We start from the raw sequence: 9936 nt of genomic DNA on the forward strand, positions 1-9936 counted from the left end.
CCCTCAAAAGATAATCAAGAGCCCTCCGGATACAATCCTGTGCACTGTGCTCTGGCGTGACCCTGCTTGAGCAGGGAGGTTGGACTAGATGACCCACTGTGGACCTTCCCTGCGTGACCTGTTCTGTAATTCTTGATTTTGTGATTGTCTAATTTTGTCTCACCTAAATTTACCTTCAGGTAGTCAAGCAGAACTCAGCCCTGGTGGACTCCCTGTGTGTGTTCCCATAGCACACATGGGTCTGGGGTCATCCAGGGGTGGATTTCACGGTCAGATTTCTGAACCTGGTACCCACTTGATCCTGGACATCGACCTTTTCGTAACAACCATCTGTGCCAGCTCAGTTGTTCAAATTCCAAGCAAAGGAAATTACGGCTGTAGAGGAAGTAGTGTAATAAATCATATGAGGGACAAATGATAGGGATGAGTGTTGCTCATTGTAGCTTTCGAGGAACTTTCTGTCTCTCCAGGCTCTGAGGACCTAGAGTTCAGAGAATACAGATTTTTCAGATGCACCTGATGGCAAAGGGGGTGGAATCATAGAATGTCCTGGGTTGGAAGGGACCTTCAAGATAATCTAATTCCAATCACACTGTTATGTGCAGGGACAACTTTCACTAGACCAGGTTGCTCAGAGCTCCGTCAAACTTGGCCTCGACTACTTGCAGGGCTGAGGCATCTACAGCATCTCTTCCAGATATAGGAAGGATTAAAGTCTTAAGAGAATCTGAAATCTACATGTAGGTTAAGGTATTATGAACATGACAGTCAAAGCTGGTGGAGATGTGAGAATATTTGGTCCCATTTCCTAGATTCTCACTACTATTTGTAAGCTAAGAAAATTTGTCATGGGAATGTGAGATGGGGGGTATGTTTCAGAAACCATTACCCTACAGAAATTATTTTCTCAACAGCAAATTTTCTTGACCAAGTGAGGCTATTTGATATGAGGCTAAGTTTCCAAGAACAACAGAAACACAAAAATAGAAAAAAAACCCCAAACACAAACCCCCAAACAAGCAAATTTAAAAAAACCCACAAACAAAATGAGAACTAGAACCAATTTAGCACTTTTCTTAATTGCCACTAGTTTTCATTACAAGAAAAACTGGCAGTTCTTCAAACAAGTGGAATGGTCTAAACCTTAAAGCAAACAAACAAAAACCATATCAATCCCAACACTTCTTGTGCATTACACTCACCCCACCCTCTCCTTATTGATTATATGTAATACTATAATTGGGTATTTGAAGGGGCAATTCATCACTGAGAGTGAGTTAATCTAGCAAGTACGGCATCATAACAAGATAATTGTTTTGGTTTTAGTTGTTTTTTTTTTATCCCTTAGGTCCATCCTCTAGAATTACAATGTTTTTCCAAATCTCTAAATCTGATAGATCCTCAAGACCCCTCTGTTCCTCCTAGTATGTTATAGACTGTCCCTGCACATTCACTATTGGTCATTAGAGCAGCCTCACTTCCAGTTGTTATTTTGTGTGCTACCATTTCACTTTCAAGCAAGATAACTCAAGCAAATCTATGCTGACCACCCCATTCCTGTGCCTGCACTCAAATATTCAGCAACATTAATACCTTCAGTCCTTCATTAAATGAACTGAGCTGTGAATACCAGGCTTTAATTGCACAGCCTTGAGTGGTTTGCATAGTTTGTTCAGCATAAGAGCTTTTTCCTGATTAGTCCACAGCTGCAGAGAACCCACAAACATTAAGTGTATTCCTTTGTGCCTCCAGTCTGTTGCCAGCCATTGCCACTCTTCCTTTTTATCTCTTTTTATCTAATTTGGTGGGGTCATCTTGGTAAGCATGCATATATTTTCCATGTTAGCTAGTTCCTGGAATCCAGACCTTTCCTTCAGCATCTCTCACCATTCACTACGTAACTTCTCTTAGTTTTATAGAGATTTATTTTGGTATGGTTCATACGTTTTCCCTAAATGGGAGCCTGTATATATGAAGTATTAAGTGTATGTACATCAGTAGAATCTTACCGAGATATATACATACGAATATGCCAATATTACTACATAAAAAGTTTTGGTGAAGCTGTACAATTTTTATGGATATCTTGGCCTGCACTTCAACTCATTTATAAACAGAAATAAAAAATGAACATAGGGGAAAAAAACACCAATCAAAAACTAGCTCAAAAAACAGAGAAAGAGATGGGATTTTGATTTCCTTGTAATTGTTTGGTGAAAAATAATCGATGTGCTAGTAGGTAGTGTAGTCTGAGTTGCAATGTTTTCATTACAAATTAAATTGGTATTGGCCAGCAGAAAAAGAGTTGGAGCAGAACTCACAAGGTTGCTACAGCAGCAGGGATGAAATAGAAAAACAGCTTCTATCCTCTTGAAAAGGAAAGAAACAAAAGGGGAAAAATGTCCCCAAACCACCAAACCTTTCATTTGATTAATAAGCATATGTATGGAAAAAAGGCTATTTTAATACATGATTCAGCTGTGCTCTTAGGGCAAACTGTAGCTAAAATTTCCATCACTCCTCTGCATCCTAGACACTCTTAGGGCAGCCAACACATGTGTTTATGTTTAGAAATGTGAAGGGGGGCTTGGTTCAATGTGGGAAGCTGCCTGGAGATGTCACTTTGTGTCTGTTCATCGAATTTCCACTGTACAGCCTTTAGTACAGGTCCCCCCATCTGTTCTGTCATGCCCCAGGCCTAAACTCTTTCTTTTCATGCAGGTTGTTTTTGTCTTCTGCTATATCTTGTGCTCTTCAAGATGTGATCCAGGTGGAATTTATTTCAAGAGAATTATTTTAAAGAAAATACATGATGTATTCCTTTGGAGAGAGGTGGGGCAGAACAGGGCTGGTTGGATAGATCAGCTTCCCTGGCTGTCAAACCCAGTCTCTCTAAGCTTAAAGGATATCAATGGAATATTGACTGGCTGGTCACTGTTCCAGTGGAAGGAATCTTGCTACTCAACTGACTACAACAGTATAGTTAATTTGAATGTCTCTTTAATCAATCTTTCTCACAGGCTGTGCTGTGATACTTATGCCATCACATCTGAGTTATGTTACTATTATAATTTATCTTTTCAGTACACATCTGTTATGTCCACATTGCAGGTGGGAAAGTGAGGCCTTGGTAATTTTGACTGTGTAATCTTTGAGACCGATTGGAAAAATTTGAGATGGTTATCTCATGTGTTAAGTCTTGAGGATTTCCTTCAGAAACTGCTTGGAATATACTGTTTTGGAAAGGGTGGCAAGAAGATTTTTGAGACAATGGCAGTCAACATGAACACAAGACAGGGACTGGAAGCTTATGATGCCAGAATGGTCTAAAATTGAGATTTCAAAGGCTTTTGCTATAGTGCATTGGAAAATTTATAGCACTTCAGAAGAGTGATCCAAGAAATGGTAGTCCTGACATACACTGGAAGAAATGCTAAGCACAGGGGTATAGCTAACATCCAGACAGCTCAAAGTTGTATAGAGCTTCTTCAAGGTGCTTAGAATGCAAATTCTCCCTCCCAGATTAATATCCTAGGACAAGCTCTTATTTAATAAAGTCTGTGACTTTTGTTAGCTTAATTGCTCCTCTTTTTACCACATGAGCTTGTGAAAAGATATCTATCTGCAACTTCTTTTTTTCCTCTTCTATATTTTTTTTCAAAAAGAAGCAATAACATTTTCTCTCCTGTTTTCAGAAACTTCCTTAACTCTGAATATTTTTCCCTTGCAGTTCAGTGGTCCACTGTGATTCCCATGTGAGTTTTATATGTACTCTCTGAACAACTTTTATTCTGAGCAAGAAACCGCCTTTTTAATGTTTGTTCCTTTCTAGGCTGGAATATTTTATTTACGGTGTGAGTGAACTGAAAGAAACTTTTTCCTAGGCCAAGAACCCATTTTGAGACTTCAAAAATAGCAATTTTGAGTGATATCACACCCTGCTTTAGTTGCTTAGCATTTTTACCCTTTATAATTCAATATTAGCATTATTTCATTCATATTTGCCTCATTTTTGAGAAATTCCTTGCATGCATGGGATATTTATCATCCAGTGTATCCAACAAGAAAGCAAATAAAAATTAGGAAAAGTCCTACTGTAAACAACTTTGAAAATTCTTTTTAAGCAGGTATTCTCATTTATTTCAGCGCAGAGCTTGGCCTCCTGATTGTACATTTAAATTTGAACAAAGACAATAACAGGATTTTATGTGAGGGAGGGACTTTCTTACTAGCACCATTAGTGTGAGGGTTAATAGGCTGCATTCTGATCACTGTCACTTCTGAGTAGGTTTTCCTTTGACACATCTTGCACATAGAGAACAGCTTTACACATGCAATCCATGCCTTTCTTCAGGCAGGAGTGAACAGCTTTCCACATCTTCTTGGAAACCAAATTAACTTCTACATATGCAAGGACTCTTGGGAGAACTGGAAGGAAGTAAGCAGAAGAAGGTAGCACTCACTTAGCCTTCATTTGTTAACAAATTTGGGGAACAAAAGAACACCTTTACCCTTTAGCTATTGCTCCCCATCCCCAGTGGAAAGCTGTCTTAGGACTGTATTTTTGCTGAATTCCTTGGTTCACAGAAAAATGTTCATTGGACATCTATGAAATCAAACTGGTGCCTACTTTTTTTTTTCCTGTGGTTGAAGTTTCCAATAAAGTTCTGAAACACAAAAAATTTACAGAGCAATTTTCCTGATGCAAGCATATCTACCTCAGTCCTGTTTCTAGCAATGCCTCAAGTAAAATATATTTGCTATTGAAATGAGAAACTTGGTAAAGTGAAAAAATAAATCCGGAAGATAAATAGACATACAAACAAATTCTTAGGTTAAAATTAAAGCTAATGATCCAATAATCTCTGACTACTGTAATAAAATAAAATGTGAAACAAAGATTCAAATTATACAATCTTTTGGAGCTTAGGTTCTAATAAGTTTGACTGACCAGGTTTTCTCCTTACTTTTAATTATGCACTTTTTTGAGTGATTTCAGAGAGCTATTGTTAGATATTTTTCAAATTTTTGATTAATAAACTGAAACAAACTCTAAGGTTTGATAGTCAATCTTGCTAATTATTGTAATTAACTTGAAGGCCTAGATTTAAATATGGAAGGATTACAACTAGATGAAGACGTTGAAATACTTTGCTCACTATAAGGAGTAGCAGATTTTTTTAGAAAGCAAGAGGTCTGTATATGGGTTGCCGTTATTGTATGCAATGACTTTTAAAAACTCAAGAGTTTTTTCTTACTTATATTTTTCTGTGAAATACTAAAGGATAAATTCGCACTAGATAAAGATCTAGATGCCAGAGAAAGTCAGAATTTACTGTTAAGAAAGTGATCTGTTTATGTGCTTCAAGACCACTAGGTGCTGCCTATTCACTGCAGCAAATGTTACAGTCTCTTTTATAGTGTGTTAGAGCAATTATGTGAATTATTCATAGTATCAATCTGAATTTAAGGCCTTTTGCTTCCCACTGTAATCCAAATAACTGAGAATAAAGCTAAAAAAATATGGTAGAGGGCTTATGTTGTCTAGTTAAGGGACGCATTTCCTTGGCCACTTAGTTTTGAGCCCTCAATTACTGACATGCGGAATAAAAGGTATCAAGAAAATCCTGCAAAAAGCCTTTCCAGTGTTTTAAGAAAGGAGGACACCTAACAAGGCCTCGTATTCTAGTCTGACTGCCATAGGAGGGATTTACTGTCAGGCAATTACTGAAAATTGAAAAATTTAATTAAGGTTCACTTAAAAGTTTGTAATCTCACTTTAGCTCTGATGCTCATTCTCATCTTAAATGTGACAACTATTGTTTTATAAACAACATGGGAAGAGCTGGTTTCTTACAGTTAACAGTCAATCCTTCCTAATATATTTCATTACCTGCTAATTCTGTACATGCAACTGCAGATTAAGGACAGACAGGACCAGAAGAATAGATTTTTCTGCTTAGTTATAATAGAAAAAAAAAAAATAATGCAGATCTCTAAGTTTAAACAAGCCTGTCCAGGATAGTTGTAAATAATGCCTAAGAATGAAATGCCAAGAGCAATCACAGCATGTGAGTCACCTATCCACAGACAAATGGAAGCTCATGGCTGCATCAAATTTCACAGAAACAGCCGTGGTTTCACTGTGTTTGGCAAACCTGGATTTCTGTGTTCTACAAGATGGACTGCTGTATGAAGTTCAACACCAACTGTATGAAGTTAAACAAGGACAAGTGCTAGATTCTGCAGCTGGAGCAGAGCAATGCTGGATGAATGTACAGCCTGGGGAATGAGAACAGTGCCATGGAAAGGAACTTGGAATTCTTGGTCATTGGCAGGTTGAACATGAGTCAGCAGTGCCCTGGCAGCAAGGAGGGCCAACCCTGTCCTGGGGGCCATCACCAGTGGGGCAAGGGAGGGCATTGTCACACTCTGCTGTGTACTGGGGCAACCTCACCTCCAGTCCTGTATGCAGCTTTGGGAGCTACAATGTAGGAAAGAGATTGAGCTCTTAGAGAGCATCCAAAGGAGGGTCAAAGGGATAGTGAAGGGCTTTGAGGGGAAGCTGTATGAGGAGTGGCTGAGCTCACTTGGTCTGTTCAGCCTGGAGAAGAGGAGGCTGAGGGGAGGCCTCATTGCAGCATACAGCTTCTTCACGGGTGGAAGAGGAGGGGCAGGCACTGATCTCTGCTCTGTGCTGACCAGTGACACAATCTGAGGGAATGGCCTGAAGTTGTGCCAGGAGAGGTTTAGATTGGATACCAGGAAAAAGTTCTTCACAGAGAGGGTGGCTGGGCACTGGAACAGGCTCCCCAGGGAAGTGGTCGCAGCACCAGCCAGCCAGAGTTCAAGAAGCATTTGGACAGTGCTCTCATACACATGGTGTCACTCTTGGGTTGTCTTGTGCAGGGCAGGAGCTGGTCTTTGATGATTCCTGTGGGCCACTTCCAACTCAGGATATTCTGTGATTCTGTGACTAGTTCAGAAATAAATAAGGGACAAGAAATAGAATTAAAGAGCATTGATAATTTGCCTATATTAAGATATTATGATAAATGAAACATTGAAATAAAATATGCAGTATGCAGAAAGCCAGGTTATTATTACTATGTGTGTTTGATACCACTTTCTCTTTTCTAATGAAGAAGATATGAAATTTCATTTTTCCTTTGACTCAAGCAGACCATTTTTTCAGTAGGAAGAATAATAAAGATGTGAAACTAATGTTGAAAAGCAGAACTAAGCATTATCAAAAATTTTGGAAAGACTTAGATTAAAATTGCAAAAGTGCAATTGTTCTCTTCATGTCAGTGAAATGACTCTAAGAATGAAGCTGTATGCACATTATTTTCAAGGTCTGGAAAAAAAGTAATGCTTGAATAAACAGTGACATAAAGAAAATTAGTAGTCTAGATGAAGAGATTCATCACTTCTATAAAATATCTCCCTAGTAATACTTAATGTAAAGATTGTCATAAGTGAACGTATATTTACGTGATGGAGAGCCCAAGGGAGCAATGTCATGGTAAGAACACAGGTAAGATTCTGAAGCAAAGTTTAGAAACCACGAATCCCCTGCATGTTCAGCTTTTGCTTTCTCCTCTCTTTATTTGCAAGGTGCAAGTCATATATCCCAGAACAATGTTATGATCCAGAAAATTTAACATGAATCAAAACACTCTCAGTACTCTATTTTCAGTGGTAAATCCCAAATCCATTTAAACTAATGGGAAGTTAGTTTTTTCCACCTCTAACTTCAGCACAGTGAAAATCCATGAGTGTATTATTTTAACCACCAGCTGGGAAGTACAGGTTGCTACCAGTTGTGTGGAACAGGCACAGGATATTCCCATCCATGTTTCTGAAACCCTTGTTTTTCACAGCCACTGCCAAGTATGGGGCCATCCAGTCAGTCTTCTCTGCTGCAGATTTCCTCTCCTTTTTCAGAGCAAGAGACTTGGCATATTCATACTGGCAGCACTGTGCAATCTTCATTAAATAGAGTCAAAACAAAAATGTTACGTACTGGAGGTGGGAAGTGTTAAGCTCATCCAGTCCATGTCAGCACATTTTGTTTCCCCGCAGTAAAAATGAGAGTGATTTGGGGAACATTGTAATGGCTTGCACCATTTCCTTCTCTAAAGAAAAACAGCTTTTAATTGTGTCTGGGGTACAGAAGAGACACTGACATAGCTGGTCACTGTTCACTGGGACAGGCTGTGTGGGGGTCAAAGCTTTAATTTCTAAATTCCTGAAAACCATCAGTTATTTAATGGTGTTATTTTCAGCTATGCATGGCAAGCCTGACCAAAGGAACTGCTTAGTGAATGCCACTGTTTAGAAATTTGTGTGCAAATAGCAGACTTGTGTCTGATCACACAGTTGTCCAAGTTACAAGGCAGAGACCTTTATTTGTAGGGAAGGCGTCTTCTTTATGGCAATAATAAGATCACCACCACAAGCATCTGATAGTTTTCCAGATGGAACAGAACATTTACTTTACCTGAGTGTTGCCATTTTATTGCAAAGGTTTCATACCTTCTTGGTGATTTTCATGAGCAGCTCCTCACAGCCACAGTACTGACTCCTTCTCCTCTGCACAGCCAACAAACTCCACCTTACATCTCGACCAGCCAACCTGCTCTTTTACAATACCCCTCCTAATTGGATCCAGCTGTGGCCTATTAAGGGCAGGCTTGTTCTTAATGTTGCTAATTAGCACAGCTGCAACTCCTTAGGAGTGTGATTACCTCTATCTCTATTCTCCTACATTTTATCTATCCACACCTGAGGAAGGTAGAGAGGAGAATATAGGGTAGCATCTTTTAAAATTAAATATATTTATATCAATAATTAATGTGCTGGTAAAGTTCTTGAAATAATATTAAATAACACTAATTTTCAAATTAACTTGGAAACCAGAGGACATGCCAGTGAGGATTTCCAGCATTGTTTTAGAGAAAGGGATGGAAACTTGAGGATCTACTTATCTGCTTAAATCACATGCAAAGCATAAAAAAAGCCATACAGAGTAAAAATTAATTTTGTTAACAATAACATCATAAACTGTCAATAAATGTTATTTCATGAAAAATAGAACTTTCCAAACAGTCATGTTTATTTCATAGTGAACTGTGGTTCTGATGGAACAAGACAGTTGCATTGATATAATAGTGTGGGAATTATCCAGAGGATTTGATATAATAAAGCACATTCTGAAAAAAAAAAAAAAAGTTATGAGTCCTATGGGATGACCAGTGTACACACCATGTAGAATTAAAGTTGGATTGAAGAGGTCTTGAAATGCAGCTGATACCATGCTGTCAGAGCTGGGTGCCTTGAGCAGGTTCCAAAGGGGTCATTAAAGTACTTCAGTGCTCTTTTTAAAATCAATTGTGTAGATGATGATACAGAATCTTTGCCTGGATGGTTTAAAGATGACATAAAGATCGACCAGGGAGTATAATGAATACAAGTTGCTTTACAGAGGGGGCCTCATTACCTAATTAAATGCAATTACAGAGTCCAAAGAACTGTGATTCAGAAGAGACACATCTATAACTAGGAGTCATTACGTTCACAACAGTCTTTGCCAGCACTGAGTATTTTTCAGCAGGGCTACATAGTCTTGGCATGTGGTTTTGGCTGTGCTGTCCACTGTATTCTCATTAACCATTCAGGGGCCATCTCAGGCATGTCTGAATTGGATTGGATCCAATTGGATTGGATCTTGCTTACTCCCTGTCTTGGTAGATGAGTGGTGTACAGAATAGCTGAAAGTTCTGTGTAGGTGATAATCTCAAAATCAAACATTAAGCCTGTGTTTTAGGAAGAAGGAGCAAAGGGAAACAGGGAAGTGACTTTATCAATAGGAACAGCATTACATTAGTCTTATTTTTTCGTAGCTGTACTATGAAAACCATGTGTAGATATGAT

The sequence above is a fragment of the Passer domesticus genome, chromosome 1 (assembly GCF_036417665.1).
Source record: "Passer domesticus isolate bPasDom1 chromosome 1, bPasDom1.hap1, whole genome shotgun sequence".
Classification (NCBI taxonomy): Eukaryota; Metazoa; Chordata; class Aves; order Passeriformes; family Passeridae; genus Passer; species Passer domesticus.